This window comes from Neophocaena asiaeorientalis, unplaced genomic scaffold (assembly GCF_003031525.2).
Source record: "Neophocaena asiaeorientalis asiaeorientalis breed wild unplaced genomic scaffold, Neophocaena_asiaeorientalis_V1.1 scaffold100, whole genome shotgun sequence".
Lineage (NCBI taxonomy): Eukaryota > Metazoa > Chordata > Mammalia > Artiodactyla > Phocoenidae > Neophocaena > Neophocaena asiaeorientalis.
In genome coordinates, this window is record NW_020173955.1 from 8,062,246 (window position 1) to 8,078,501 (window position 16,256).

General features: G+C 38.2%; 1 protein-coding gene and 1 long non-coding RNA gene across 5 annotated transcripts in view; one reads left to right on the forward strand and one right to left on the reverse strand.

Annotated features, from left to right (window-relative positions):
* Positions 1-16,256, forward strand: part of EFEMP1 (EGF-like fibulin extracellular matrix protein 1) — a 66,941-nt gene that overhangs the window by 19,577 nt on the left and 31,108 nt on the right. The window lies entirely within an intron of this gene.
* The window catches only part of LOC112404858 (uncharacterized), a 189,668-nt gene continuing 186,052 nt past the window's right edge, over positions 12,641-16,256 (reverse strand). Inside the window, exon 4 of the long non-coding RNA XR_003004230.1 lies at positions 12,641-12,786. This is a non-coding gene — a long non-coding RNA (uncharacterized LOC112404858). The remainder of the gene's footprint in view (positions 12,787-16,256) is intronic.

Below are 16,256 nucleotides of genomic sequence, written 5' to 3' on the forward strand. Positions count from 1 at the left end.
GCGGGGGGGCGGGAGGGGAAGCTAATGATAAAAAAAAGCTAAATAAAAGAAGGAAATTTAATTGTGGTGCAATTTATACAGCTAATGATAGTTCTGAAAAAACAGGAAAGATTATTTGGTGATTAGTTCATTTTAAAAAATGTTTAATAGGAAAGCCATTGTAAATTACAGTCCAACTGTAAGTAAACTAAACAATTATCTCTGATTTTTCAATTTAAACAGAAAAATGGATTGTTTAAGCATGCCAGAGCAATAGTTTCCAATAAACCAAGCTATCACTGATGGTTAATACCCCAAATAGAATATAACTGTATTAGAAAAAGAGCTTGGGCTATTTAGTTGTCATTGTAAAAACCTGGCCACAAACAGTATTAGGGTTCTAACAGAGTTTTAAAGAATTATTAGAAAAGCTGGTTATAATATCAAAGTCAGGAGTAGGCACAATTACATACTCCCCAAAGCATTATGAATCCATAACAAAATGTATGTATTTTTCTTGGTAAAATACACAGTTTCTGGTCTTGTATTAAAGGGAACAGTTTATAATGACAAGGGAGAATAAGGACAACATCAATAAGGAAGACTGCATGAATTATTTGATTAAATATGAATGATGTTTTGAATTTTCTCAAGAGCTTAAAAAATCAAATAGAGGTCCTGACAAGGGGTAAAAGTAACTGCAAGCAACTGGCCTGCCTATTCCTCAGTATAAATCTCAAATTAGGAAAAGAAGAATCAGGTGCAGATTCAAAGTCAGACCAAGCCTCTGTAGTTGATTTGGAGAGCTACATCTTAAAATTATTCTAATAGATGACACATCAGTGTTATGTCAACTCTATTACTCAGCAAAAAAGAAAACACCACTTTCCCTTAAAGGAGAAGAAATACTTTCTCTTCTCTGTTACAGTTAACTACAGAGATCATAACTGGGTAACTACTGTAGCTAAAATTTCATGACTTAAGCATTGCTTGCTCATTGATCGATTTTAAATACAGTGTCCCCACTTATCCTTGAGAGATATGTTCCAAGACCCCCAGCAGATGCCTGAAACCATGGATAGTACCAAACTCTATATATACAATTTTTTCCCCATACATACATACCTATGATAAAGTTTAATTTATAAGTTAGGCACAGTGAGAGATTAACAACAGTATCTAATAATGAAATAGAACAATTATAACAATATACTGTAATGAAAGTTATATGAATGTGGTCTCTCTCTCTCTCAAAATATCTTATTGTACAAATTTAATGCCTTTTCCATCTTAACTAAGCACTTATCATGCACTGACCATAACTTTTACAGTTTGAGTTTGGCAGCAAAACTAGCATGAATTTCTTTTTCCTTTTTTCACAATTTCACATTTAGAAGATTCATTCTTACTGTAGATCTTAGCAACCTCAGCATACAAAATTTTTTTCTTTCCTTATTAAGTCGAGAACTTCCACCTTTTCACTTAAAGGAAGCACTTTACGGTTTCTCTGTAGCATACCCTAGTTGCCAGCATCACTACTCTTGAGCTTTGAGACCAGTATCAAGTGAAGTAAGGGTTACTTGAACACAAGCACTGCGATATCCAAAACAGTGGATCTGATAAGCAAGATGCTACTAATCGGTTGATGGGCAGGCTATGCTAGACAAAGGGATGATTCGTGTCATCAGCAGGACGGAGTGGGATGGCAAGGTATTTCACCACACTATTCAGAATAGCAGGCAATCTAAAACATATGAATTATTTCTGGAATTTTTCATATAATATTTTTAGACCATGGTTGACCATGTGGGTAACTGAAACTTCGGAAAGCGAAACCAAAGATAAGAGGGGTAACTATATATATATATATATATATATATACCACGTATTCTTAAGATGAAACAGTGAAGCCAGTTATGAGAATTTCCCTGGCTCTTCTGCTGAGTGACTCAAGTAACAGTGATACTTTACCCCCAACACCATCTACCATCACCACACACCACTCAGTATGAAAATCAATCATCTAAGGAAAAAGCAAACATGCAGTGAACACCTGTGAGGGTAGAAGCCAGGAATGTATCCATACATTTATGGAGAAAAAAAGCAAAACAGAGCAAACAGTTGAGCTATATCCTTCTCTTCCAGGGACCTCCTCTTACTCTGGGAGACAAGAGCAGTTGTAAGAGGGATGAGAGGCAGAAAAAGAGATGTAGAATGGAACTGGAAGAGAGAGAAAAAGAGAGCAAGATAGAGTAGAGGACATGAGCAAGCATAAGACTATTCTAATCAAAAATAGGTTCTGCTGAAGTATCTTGTAAAATAGTATTACAGTGACCATTTTCTACCTGTGTATATGTGGATAAGTACATATTTTCCTCAAAGGACTGATGAAGAAAAAAAGAAAAGGTGACACCTGAATAAATCAGTTTTTCTGCTTTTATAAAATTGTCTGAGGGATTCTTTAAATTTGGGATTCCATTCTCTAATATGTTTTTGAGGATCTTCTATATGCTATGTGTGATAGACCAATGATTCTCAAACTTTACTGAACATGTGAATTCCTTGGGGATCCTATTAAAATGAAGATTCTGATTCAGTAGGTGTTGGGTGAGACCCACGGTTCACATTTCTAACAAGCTCCCAGATTCTGTTGGTATATTCAGAGCCTATCTTCCAGTAGCTGACAATTTGTGCTGCCCACCAAGAAGCTGATATGTCTAGTGATTCTTCATTCTCTATTTTCTGCAGTTAGCAGTGTGGTATACTTTGGATAGAATTAGATCTGCATGTGGTGGGTTTTTTCTTTTTTTTTTTCAAAAAGATATTCTTCTCCTCTGATTAGACACTCAGTTTCTCCAATATAAATTCCATTGTAACAGTTACAGCTGTAATGCACAGATATTTCCCTTATTAATTAATAGAATTTTCTTCTGTAGTGGAATGTTTTTATGCTTGAATGCTCAGGGGGATCCAGAAAGTAGTCTTTGGCAGCAAAAAGTGGCAGAAACTCCATGAAACTCAGCAAGAGAAAAAGGTTCCCATCTGAATCTTCCCCTAAGTGACTCTGACTGTATTAAACCAGTTAACCTCTCTGGGCCTCAGCTGTCAAAATTAAGAGTTGTCCCTTCCAGCTCTCATTCAAAATAATTTTAAAAGAATGAGAAAGAGAAAAAGAGAGGTAGAGAGAGTGCACTTTGTCTAGGCTACAAGCCTTGGAAGTGTGGTCGCTATATGGTTCTTGACTGATACGTGCGGCATTTAAACTATTTCTATTGATAGGAACTCTTCTTTGACTTTCAAATAGCATTTTTATCAGGAAAACATACCAGAGCAAGTTAAAATCTGCCCTGAGAAGAATGCAGGTATATTCTGTGATTATAATAGCATTAATGACTCAGAAACAAAAAACCAGACAGTTCTAATGTCTTGAAGCTTTATTGACAAAACAGTTCACACCTAGTGCTGGTTGTTTGCTAAAAGTCTGGACCAAATCACTGAAGCTTTAAACACTAGATCACTGCAGTCTTCCCCCGAGGCATGGACATGGGTAATTATTATGGTTCATGCCACAGCCAAGGACTCCATTTCAATCCTAGCTTGGAAAGGAGTTGTTTTTTGTTTTTGTTTTTTTTTCGTTTTTTGGTGCAGAATAAATATACTTTTTGCATGTATTACTATAAACTCATTTAAAACATAAAGGTGACAACATTAAATATTACAGGTTCTTTATTATTTTCTGAATTTTGAATTAAGATTTTCTGCCTTCACTGGGGGACATGAATACCTTTCAGCAAAGAACAGCCTGTTTAAAGTCTACAGGTTTGTTCATTTCATATTTCAGGATGTTTTTCAGCCTCAGATTCAAACCAGGCTTACAACCAAAGCAATCAGTCTTTCCTGAGCTCATGCATTATTATCTGTTACACAAAAAGCCTAAGGAAGCCTATGAGTTATCTGTTGCCACGTGACAAATTGTCCTAAAACGCAGCAGCCTAAAACAACAAACATTTATTATTTCACAGCTTCTCTGGGTCTGAATCAAAGTACGGCTTAGTTGGGTCCTCAGGCTTTGGGTCTTTCACAATCTGCAGTTGTCTCAAGGCTTGACTGGGAAGAATCCCCTTCCGAGCTCACTCAACTAGTGGTTGTTGGCAGCATTCACTTCCTGCCTGCATTTCTCATGAGTTCTTCCTCCGTGGCTCCTAGCCACATATACCTCTCCCTAGAGCACCTCACAGCACAGCAGCCTTCTTCGTCAGAGTCAGCAAGGGAAAGGGCAGGAGAAAGTGCCAGCAAGAAAGTGAGTGCTAATAAGACTGAAGTCACAGTCTTCTGTAACTCAATCACTGAAGTGACAGTCTATCACTTTTGCCATATTTTGTTCATTAGAAACAAGCTACTAAATCCAGCCCACAGTCAAGGGTGTGAATGCCAGGAGTCTGGGATCATTGCAAGCCATGTCAGAAGCTGCCTACCACAATCTGTAATTAAATTCTCCCTGAAATGATTCCATCCAAAACTTTAGAGTTAAATCTAGAATTTTAAATGGTTTCAAAAGCAAAATATGAGTTAAAAAGCAAAATGCACCCACCTCCCCAGCGGTGCAGGAGCCTGGATGACTCACTCAGATACGCATCCTGATGGGTGTGGTTGAAACAGGCAAAGTACTGTTCAAAAGAAGAACCTCACAGCTTCTAACAGCTCCTTTTGAATGAATGTACCCTTCTCTTCTTCATGGATATGGAACTTCTAAAATGCTATCAATCCTCTCCAAAACCACTCATAAATAATTATGAATATATACTCTGATTTTCAGACTTTTTAGTTAAAATCCTGCTTTACTCCACTCTACAAATAAACAATATCCATGAAACAAAAACTTTATGAGCAAACACAAAAACTCCCTTTATTTTTGCAGGTTAGCATGTATCCACATGCCTGTTATATAAAAGAAATTTAATAAACACTGTTCTTGCCTCAACGTGAACTTTTGTCCTAGACATCTGTAATATTTGTGTGTTTGTTAGGGAATCATGGAAAATGTTCTCCATCTCTCTCATAGAAATCTCTGTTCTGTTTCAGTCACATTTTTCTTCCTACAGCCTATTCAAAAGCCTGCTTCCTAGTCATCATTTTTGTGTTTAAATATGTTTACATCTTTTGCCTCAAAATTCTACTGGGAGACGTGCGAAATATAACCTAAGGTTACAATAAATAAGTTGTGTAAGACCTAAAACTTCAGAGGCCATAAAGTCCAACATGAATTTTCATCAGTTCTGAGGAGCAGTTATCATGATAAGGGGCAGAATAGTGATTTGTTTTTCGACAAGGAGGCAGTAATGAAGTAGAACAGCACTCTAAGGGAAAGGGAAAAGAGAAAGGATGCATGAGCAAAAGTAGAAAATCACCGTGAGGGTGGAAACCAAGAAATTGAACAACTAATAAAAACAGATGGTAACATGTAGGGAGCGCCACCAGCCACATCCAATCTCCCCAAAAGAATATTCTGATGGCCCGATTGTGACTTAACCAGAGGGAAAGAATAGAGAAAAGGCTAATGCAGCTGTTAAAAGGAATAACCAAAATCCAAAGCAAAGGGTTTTTTTTTTCCTTAAAGAAAATGGGAACAGACCAAATGTTCTTAAATTGCTTTTTAAAGTACATAATACAGCTCTGTATAGAGAACAGTACATTTTCTCCTAGGTTCACTCTCCCCCAGAATTAGCTTCCAGATTTTCTCAGGTGTCTCTGATGCCAATAATAAAAACCTCTGTGGGCCTGTTGAGTGGGTAGTAGGATAAATGGGTGCCTCAGAAGCCAGGTAGAAGCCAGCCTCTGACCTTGGGCCTGGAGCATCCCCGGGAGGCTGGGCTAATTCATGAAGCAGGCAGGGGCTCCCGGTCAGATGTGGTTCCCTTTACCATGATGTACAGAGGAGGAAAAAAAAGCATTATGCTCATAAGATTTCCTCATATTCAGCCATCCATTTACTAGTACATTCTCTTGACATAAGTAGCCTCACTAAATTCCTCTTTCCTCATCACTGACTCTAAAATGACAGTTTAAGGATTATCCTTTCTGCCACTTACCGTGAAACACAGCTCCAGATCAGTTTGTTGTAGATTTCTGAGCTTAACCACATAGCTCGCAACTGAGTGGATAATCAATCATTCTATGACTAAATCCATCTGGAACAAATTTGAAGCAGTGGCCATGTAGGTTTCTTTTGAAAAAAAAAAAAATTAAACTGAAACCAGAGTTGATCTTTTCAAAGGTTCAGAAAAAAAAATACATATACAACTTAGCAATGACTTTTCCCCCCAGGAATCTATTAGTAAGACTTGTTTTGCCCTGGACCCATTTTGCATTTCATTTAATCTGTGAAAGAAGTGGTCCTCAAATGCTTTGGAGGAGAGTCCACTTCCCTGAGAATGAGGTCATGACCCCTCCTTGGTTAGAAGGAAAGGGGGACATTGTGTGGACAGGTTGTCACCATAACTTCATGCTGATCTTAAATTCCTAAACACACAGGACTCAACAGAGTCCTGTGGAACTAAAAGAGCCCATTTCTGGCTATTCTTGCTAGACCCACTACTTTTTTGCCCTGTAGACATTAAAGGATAATTTAAGTATCAAGAGCCTTGGCTTTTAAGAATTCTACCAATCTTATCCTCAGTAGACTTCAAATTGTTTGTATTAATTTAGGATATATTTTTCCATGTATACCCTGAAATCTGTACCATTCACACATTCTTTTATTCAATTTTCAGTCACTTTTTCATCAATTCATGCATCAATGCATTCAGTTAATATGTGTTCAAACTGTACTAGATGCGTAGACACACCACCTTTTTTTTTAACATCTTTATTGAAGTATTATTGCTTTACAATGGTGTATTAGTTTCTGCTTTATAACAAAGTGAATCAGCTATACATATACATATATCCCCATATATCCTCCCTCTTGTGTCTCCCTCCCTCCCTTCCTATCCCACCCATCTAGGTGGTCACAAAGCACCAAGCTGATCTCCCTGTGCTATGCAGCTGCTTCCCACTAGCCATCTATCTTACATTTGGTAGTGTATATATGTCAATGCCACTCTCTCACTTCGTAACATCTTCTGTAACCATTCATCTGTCAATGAACTCTTAGGTTGCTTCCATGCCCTGGCTATTCTAAAGAGAGCTGAAATGAACATTGTGGTACATGACTCTTTTTGAATTATGGTTTTCATGAAGTGATACCTCACTGTAGTTTTGATTTGCATTTCTCTAATGATTAGTGATGTTGAGCGTCCTTTAATGCGTTTGTTAGCAATCTGTACATCTTCTTTGGAGAAATACCTACTTAAGTCTTCTGCCCATTTTTGGATTGTGTTGTTTGTTTCTTTGATAATGAGCTGTGTGAGCTGCTTGTAAATTTTGGAGATTAATCCTTTGTCACTTGCTTTGTTTGCAAATATTTTCTCCCATTCTGAGGATTGTCTTTTCCTCACTGTTTTGATTACTGTAGCTTTGTAGTGTAGTCTGAAGTTTGGGGGCCTGATTCCTCCATCTCCATTTTTCATTCTCAAGATTGCTTTGGCTATTTGCAGTCTTTTGTGCTTCCATACAAATTGTCAAATTTTTTGTTCTAATTCAGTGAAAATGCCATTGGTAGTTTGATAGGGATTGCATTGAACCTGTACATTGCTTTGGATAGTATAGTCATTCTCACAATGTTTCTTCTTCCTATCCAAGAACATGGTCTATCTCTCCATCTGTTTGTATCATCTTTAATTTCTTTCATCAGACCTCTACGTGTACACTCTGGAGAGATTTTATCAACAATGGGTGTTGAATTTTGTTGAAAGCTTTTTATGCATCTATTGAGATGATCATAAGGTTTTTATCCTTTGATTTGTTAATATGGTTTATCACACTGATTGATTTGCATATATTGAAGAATCCTTGCATTCCAGTGATAAACCCCACTTGATCATGGTGTATGATCCTTTTAATATGCTCTTGGATTCTGTTTGCTAGTATTTTGTTGAGGATTGTTGCATCTATATTCATCAGTGATATTGGCCTGTACTTTTCTTTCTTTGTGACATCTTTGTCTGGTTTTGGTATCAGGGTGATGGTGGCCTCGTAGAATGAGTTTGGGAGTGGTCCTCCCTCTGCTATATTTTGGAAAAGTTTGATAAGGATAGGTGTTAGCTCTTCTCTAAATGTTTGATAGAATTCACCTGTGAAGCCATCTGGTCCTGGGCTTTTGTTTGTTGGAAGATTTTTAATCACAGTTTCAATTTCAGAGCTTTTGATTGGTCTGTTTATACTTTCTATGTCTTCCTGGTTCAGTCTCAGAAGGTTGTGCTTTTCTAAGAATTTGTCCATTTCTCCCAGGTTGCCCATTTTATTGGCATATAGTTGCTTGTAGTAATCTCTCATGATCCTTTGTATTTCTGCTGTGTCAGTTGTAACTTCTCCTTTTTCATTTTTAATGCTATTGATTTGACTTCTTTTTTTCTCGATGAGTCTGGCTAATGGTTTATCAATTTTGTTTATCTTCTCAAAGAACGAGCTTTTAGTTTTACTGATCTTTGCTATTGTTTCCTTCATTTCTTTTTCATTTATTTCTGATCTGATCTTTATGATTTCTTTCCTTCTGCCAACTTTGGGGTTTTTTGATTCTTCTTTCTCTAATTGCCTTAGGTGTCAGGTTGCTTTAGGTTGAGATTTTTCTTGTTTCTTGAGGTAGGATTGTATTGCTATAAACTTCCATCTTAGAACTGCTTTTACTGCATCCCATAGGTTCTGAGTCATTGTGTTTTCATTGTCATTTGTTTCTAGGTATTTTTTGATTTCCTCTTTGATTTCTTCAGTGATCGCTTGGTTATTTAGGAGTGTATTGTTTAGCCTCCATGCGTTTGTATTTTTTACAGATTTTTTCCTGTAATTGATATCTAGTCTCATAGCATTGTAGTCAGAAAATATACTTGATACAATTTCAATTTTCTTAAATTTACCAAGGCTTTATTTGTGACCCACTATATGATCTATTCTGGAGAATGTTCCATGAACACTTGAGAAGAAGGTGTATTCTGTTGTTTTTGGATGGAATGTCCTATAAATATCAATTAAGTCCATCTTCTTTAATGTATCATGCAAAGCTTGTGTTTCCTTACTTATTTTCATTTTGGATGATCTGTCCATTGGTGAAAGTGGGGTGTTAATGTCCCCTACTCTGATTGTGTTACTGTCAATTTCCCCTTTTATGGCTGTTAGCATGTGCCTTATGTATTGAGGTGCTCCTATGTTGGGTGCATAAATATTTACAATTGTTATATCTTCTTCTTGGATTGATCCCTTGATCATTATGTAGTGTCCTTCTTTGTCCTTGTAATAGTCTTTGTTTTAAAGTCTATTTTGTCTGATATGAGAATTGCTACTCCAGCTTTCTTTTGATTTCCATTTGCATGGAATCTTTTTCCATCCCCTCACTTTCAGTCTGTATGTGTCCCTAGGTCTGAAGTGTTTCTCTTGTAGACAGCATATGTATGGGTCTTGTTTTTGTATCCATTCAGCCAGTCTATGACTTTTGGTTGGAGCATTTAATCCATTTACATTTAAGGTAGTTATCGATATGTATGTTCCTATTACCATTTTCTTAATTGTTTGGGGTTTGTTATTGTAAGTCTTTTCCTTCTCTTGTATTTCCTGCCTAGAGAAGTTCCTTTAGCATTTGTTGTAAAGCTGGTTTGGTGGTGCTGAATTCTCTTAGCTTTTGCTTGTCTGTAATGGTTTTAATTTCTCTGTTGAATCTGAGTGAGATCCTTGCTGGGTAGAGTAATCTTGGTTGTAGGTTTTTCCCTTTCATCACTTTAAATATGTCCTGCCAGTCCCTTCTGGCTTGCAGAGTTTCTTCTGAAAAATCTGCTGTTAACCTTATGGGAATTCACTTGTATGTTATTTGTTCTTTTTCCCTTGGTGCTTTTAATTTTTTTCTTTGTATTTAATTTTTGACAGTTTTATTATTATGTGTCTTGGTGTGTTTCTCCTTGGATTTATCCTGAATGAGACTCTCTGCACTTCTGGGATTTCACTGACTATTTCCTTTCCCATATTAGGGTAGTTTTCAACTATAATCTCTTCAAATATTTGCTCAGTCCCTTTCTTTTTCTCTTCTTCTTCTGGGACCCCTATAATTCAAATGTTGGTGCATTTAATGTTGTCCCAGAGGTCTCTAAGACTGTCCTCAATTCTTTTCATTCTTTTTTCTTTATTCTACTCTGCAATAGTTATTTCCACTGTTTTACCTTCCAGATCACGTATCCGTTCTTCTGCCTCAGTTATTCTGCTATTGATTCCATTTAGAGAATTTTAAATTTCATTTATTGTGTTGTTCATCACTGTTCGTTTGCTCTTTAGTTCTTCTTGGTCCTTGTTAAATGTTTCTTGTATTTTCTTCATTCTATTTCCAAGATTTTGGATCATCTTTACTATCATTACTCTGAATTCTTTTTTAGGTAGACTGCCTATTTCCTCTTCATTTGCTTGGTCTGGTGGATTTTTACTTGCTCCTTCATCTGCTGTGTGTTTCACTGTCTTTTCATTTTGCTTAACTTACTGTGTTTGGGGTCTCCTTTTTGCAGGCTGCAAGTTTGTAGTTCCCGTTGTTTTTGGTGTCTGCTCCCAGTGGCTAAGTTTGGTTCAGTGGATTGTGTAGGCTTCCTGGTGGAGGGGCATGGTGCCTGTGTTCTGTTGGATGAGGTTGGGTCTTGTCTTTCTGGTGGGCAGGACTGTATCCAGTGGTGTGTTTTGGGGTGTCTGTGATCTTATTATGATTTTAGGCAGTCTCTCTGCTAATGGGTGGTGTTGTGTTCCTGTCTTGCCAGTTGTTTGGCATAGGGTGTCCAGCACTGTAGCTTTGCTGGTCATTGAGTGGAGCTGGGTCTTAACATTGAGATGGAGGTCTCTGGGAGAGCTTTTGCCGTTTGATATTATGTGGAGCCAGGAGGTCTGTCGTGGACCAAGGTCCTGAACTCAGCTCTCCCACCTCAGAGGCACAGGCCTGACACCTGGCTGGAGCCCCAAGACCCTGTCAACCACATCACTCAGAAGAAAAGGGAGAAAAAAAGAAAGAAAATATAAAATAAAACAAAATAAAGTTATTAAAATAAAAAAATTTTTAACTTATTAAAAATTAAAAAATGTAAAAGTATTAAAAAAAGAAAGAAGAGAGCAACCATACCAAAAAACAAATCCACCAATGATAACAATCAGTAAAAATTATACTAAAAAAAAAAAAAAGTCCAAAAAAACGGACAGACAGAACCCTAAGACAAATGGTTAAAGCAAAGCTATACAGACAAAGTTACACAAAGAAGCATACACATACACACTCACATAAAGAGAAAAAGGAAAAAAATATATATATATGTCTATATATTAAAAAAAAGGAAGAGAGCAACCAAATCAATAAACAAATCTACCAATCATAATAAACTCTAAATACTAAACTAAGATAAACATAAAACCAGAAACAAATTTTAGATGCAGCAAGCAAACCCCAAGTCTACAGTTTCTCCCAAGTCCACCACCCCAATTTTGGGATGATTCATTGTCTATTCAGGTATTCCACAGTTGAAGGGCACATCACGTTGATTGTGGAGATTTAATCCGCTGCTCCTGAGGCTGCTGGGAAAAATTTCCTTTCTCTTCTTTGTTCCCACAACTCCTGAGTTTTAGCTTTGGATTTGGCCCTGCTTCTGCATGTAGGTCGCCTGAGGGTGTCTGTTCTTCTCTCAGACAGGACAGGATTAAAGGAGCAGCTGATTCGGGGGCTCTGACTCACTCAGGCTGAGTGGAGCAAGGGGCACGGATGCGGGGTGAGCCTGCGGTGGCAGAGGCTAGAGTGATGTTGCACCAGCCTGAGGCCCGCCGTGCGTTCTCCCGGGGAAGTTGGCCCTGGATCCCGGGACACTGGCAGTGGCGGGCTGCACAGGCTCCCCGGAGGGGAAGTGTGGATAGTGACCTGTGCTTGCATACAGGCTTCTTGGTGGTGGCAGCAGCAGCCTTAGCATTTCATGCCCGTCTCTGGGGTCCGCGCTAATAGCCGTGGTTCGCGCCCGTCTCTGGAGCTCGTTTAGGTGGTGCTCTGAATCCCTTCTTCTCGTGCACCCCGAAACAATGGTCTCTTGCCTCTTAGGCAGGCCCAGACCTTTTCCCGGACTACCTCCCGGCTAGCTGTGGCACACTAGCCCCTTCAGGCTTGTTCCCGCAGCCAACCCCACTCCTCTCCCTGGGATCTGACCTCCAAAGCCCCGAGCCTCAGCTCTCAGCCCCCGCCCGCCCCCGGGTGAGCAGAAAAGCCTCTCGGGCTGGTGAGTGCTGGTCGGCACCAATCCTCTGTGCGGGAATCTCTACGCTTTGCCCTCCGCACCCCAGTGGCTGCGCTTTCCTCCATGGCTCCGAAGCTCCCCCGCTCCGCCACCCCCGTGTCTGCCCGAGAAGGGGCTTCCTAGTGTATGGAAACTTTCCCTCCTTCACAGCTCCCTCCCACTGGTGCAGGTCTCGTCCCTATTCTTTTGTCTCTGTTTTTTCTTTTTTCTTTTGCCCTGCCTAGGTACGTGGGGAGTTCCTTGCCTTTTGGAAAGTCTGAGTTCTTCTGCCAGCGTTCAGTCGGTGTTCTGTAGGAGTTGTTCCACGTGTAGATGTATTTCTGATGTATTTGTGGGGAGGAAGGTGATCTCCACATCTTACTCCTCCACCATCTTGAAGGTCTCCGCACACCACCTTTCTTGCAAGGACTTTTCAGTCTATCTGAAAGGGGTTAGATAAGGTCATATTTTTAAAAATTAAATGATACATAGATAGAACAGATTGGTGGTTGCCAGAGGTGGGGGTGGGGGGTGGGCAAAATGAGTGAAGGGAATCAAAGGTACAAACTCTCAGTTATAAAATAAATAAGTCATGGGGATATAACATACAGCATGGCAACTATAGTTAATTACACTGTAGTGTATATTTGAAAGTTGCTAAGAGAGTAGACCTTAAAAGTTCTCATCACAAGAAAAAAAATTCTGTAACAATGTATGGTGATGGACATTAACTAGATGTATTGTGGTGATCATTTCACAATATCCACAAATATCAAATTGTTAGGTTGTACGCCTGAAACTAATATGATGTTGTATGTCAATTATACGTCAATTTAAAAAAGAAAAGAAAAATAACCAACACAAATAATTCAGCTCAACAATTCAAGTCAACAAAACCCTCCTTGAGGGCCTCAGTCCCCATGTAGTCAATGGTAGTTATGGTTACCAAGAAGCACTGGAGGGGTCCAAAGGAGGGATTGGTTGCTGCAACCAAGGGCCAGTTAGGGCTTTGTGGAGGGAGCAGATGTGATATGGGTCATGAAGGATGAACTGGATGTTAACAAACCTGAGAAGAAAAAGGCAGGCTTTGCTGGGTGGACACCCTGTATACAGAGTAATGGGTTTGGGGTGAGGGAAAGAGGGACTACTATAGGGGAAGCAGGAAACAGGATAGGAAGGTCATTGGAGGAAATTTATGTAGAACCCTGAATTCTTGTTAAGCCATTTAGATTTAGTACTGTCAAAATTAGTGAAAGATTTTGAGCAAGGAGTGACCTAATAAAAATGCTACCTCCAGATAGTTGTAGGATAAGGAGGAAAAATAAGCATACACATATTGTTAAATGTATTAAATCAACCTAATAGGACTTGGGTGGGGGACTGGGACAGAGAGGGCATATGTCAGTCTGACTGACTGAAAATTGAGTAAGTTTCTCAAGAAAGAATGGTACTAACTTTCAAGTTAGTACATAGAGTAATGATGCTAATAAGAGGTATAAAAAGGTAGTTGAATCCATAAGGACTATTTTCAGAATCATAATGATAATTTAACAATTTGTTTAAAACTATTTCTAACAGACACATTCATTATTTTTGTACATAAGTGCTTCTCCTGAGTCAAATGATGATTCTAAACAAGTTCCACTCCAAGTAGGGTCAACAGTTTATGATATTGTTTAGCAATACATTTATTCATAGGTATTACAAAGGTAAACATCAAACTTGTAAATTAATAACATTTTGGTGTAACTTCATCTTCTGCACCCAGTGAAATAACCAGTTAGGAGCTAAGTAAGCCCTTAAATGATCTTCTGGACAATCATCCTTTCTGCTTCGTGCCCACATCCATTAAACAGTAGAATGTTCGTTAGTCATAATGTAGGACCAAAGGAATATGGAGCAAGTCTCTAACCATAAACTGTGTCTAAACATAGACCTTTAAGAGTTTCTCTTATCTTAACATGTTTAAGTCTGTGACACTGCAATATGCAATGAATACAACCTAAGGAGAGTCATGCCTTAGTTAAAATAAGGTTTTGCAATTACAGAAAATTATGGCAAGATGCAATTATCCATAGGCCCACTCTCCCCTGTGAGTCTCCTACCATCCATTTTGCAAATAAGCATGAACTAAGGGAGTAATCTGTTTACAAATAGAGGAGAGCAACAAGTTCTCCTGATATGTCTAGGGGAAATGCATTTTCCAGTTAAAAATTATCTTTGTTTAAAAATAAGAATTTGAATGGAATACAAAAAGGGGAACAGCAGTTTTGGAGTGGGGGTGAGGTTAGACTGCTAAGCTAATAAAGCAAGAACTTAAGAACATAAGAATGTATAGTTTAGCCTATGGAATAATCCAAAAGAATTTTAACTAGACTTAGAGATCACTTCACTAAGTCTTGATACTCTTTGGTTTGGGGGGGGGGGACATTGTTTTGTTTTGTCTTTGCTTTTGTTCTTTTGAAGACCTACCCAGAGCAAGAATTTTGCAAAGGCAAAACACCTGGTTTGTTCATTTATTGATCTATTTAAGTGTCCATTCTGGAACACTTCATAAACAATAGTCAGGTCTATACTTTTCTTCTCAAGAGTGGGGTCTGCTGGAGATGATGTGTTAGTTGTCTAGGTTTGCTTTTTAATTTTATGTTGGATTTGGGAATAATAAGATGGGGGGGAAATATTTTAACAATTGCTCTGTTACTTACAGTTTGGGAGATAGCACAAGACCACAGAGGTATCCTGTAGCTGGATCCCTAAACATAATTTCAAAGTGTGAGATTATTCAACAAGCCTGAGTAGAGTAACTACTGTGTGCAAAGCACAGTAGGTGTTGAGAATACAAAGATGAAAGCTTATGGTGCCTGCCCACAAAGCACTCACAGTCTGAGCAAGTAGACAGTAACAGCAATGTGAAATTTTGAGTCCCGTTTCAGAAACTTTCCAGAGAAGGTACTACCAGGCGTCAGTCTTGGGAAGTTGTGGGAATTAGCCCTTAATGAACTGGGGGAAGGAAAGGAGGGAAAGAGAAAGAGTGTTCTATGCAGAGGGAACAGTATTTGCTATGGTCGTTAAGTAGAATACAGAAGAAACAAGTGTTCTGTACAATTCAGTGAGCAATACAAGATGACAGGTTAAAGTCAAATCATGAAGGGCCTTGCATGTCATGTTAAAAAGTTTGATATCATCCTGAAGATAGTGGGAAGTGGCATAATCAGCTTTGCTTACAGAAGAGGTAAACACATCATTTGCTTTTAAAACTTATTTCTGAGTTCTAAATTTGTTAACCCAATAAGATAATTTTATTGTAGTTAATTAGGACTGGTTTTATTCTTCATTTATACCAGTGCTACAAAGGCAAATTAAGTATGAATTTCATTATAAAAATAGCACAGTTCTGTTTGTAAGTTTAAATCTTTATCAAACATAACACAGTGGGGAAAATACCTTAGCTCAAGGAAAAGCTTCTATAAAGTCAAAACCAGCCTTAAAATTCCACTCGGCATGTAGTCATTGTTCCAGGCCATTACGATTTTATCCACACAGAATATAACTGTATACTCTTAAAGCATTTTTACTACTTGAGATTTGTTCCATCTTAAAATTTGTACTAAAACTTACTGGAAAACTAGTTTGAAAATAAAATTGCAACTCAGCCTTTGCAGAAGCTACGAGAGGTTCTACACATTTCCCTTATTTGGCATAGCATACCCTAGTCTTGTAAAAAAATTGTTGTAGTGACAATATAATTGTAGAAATACTATGGAAGCATTGAGTGTTATTTATCTTAAGTGTTTTGCCACTTTATAATATAATAGTGCTAGAATTTACACATCAAATCTAATGGAGAGCTCAACTGGTACCTTTAACAAATTGAGGCTATAAAATTTTATAGGCCACTGATGTGTGCCTAGG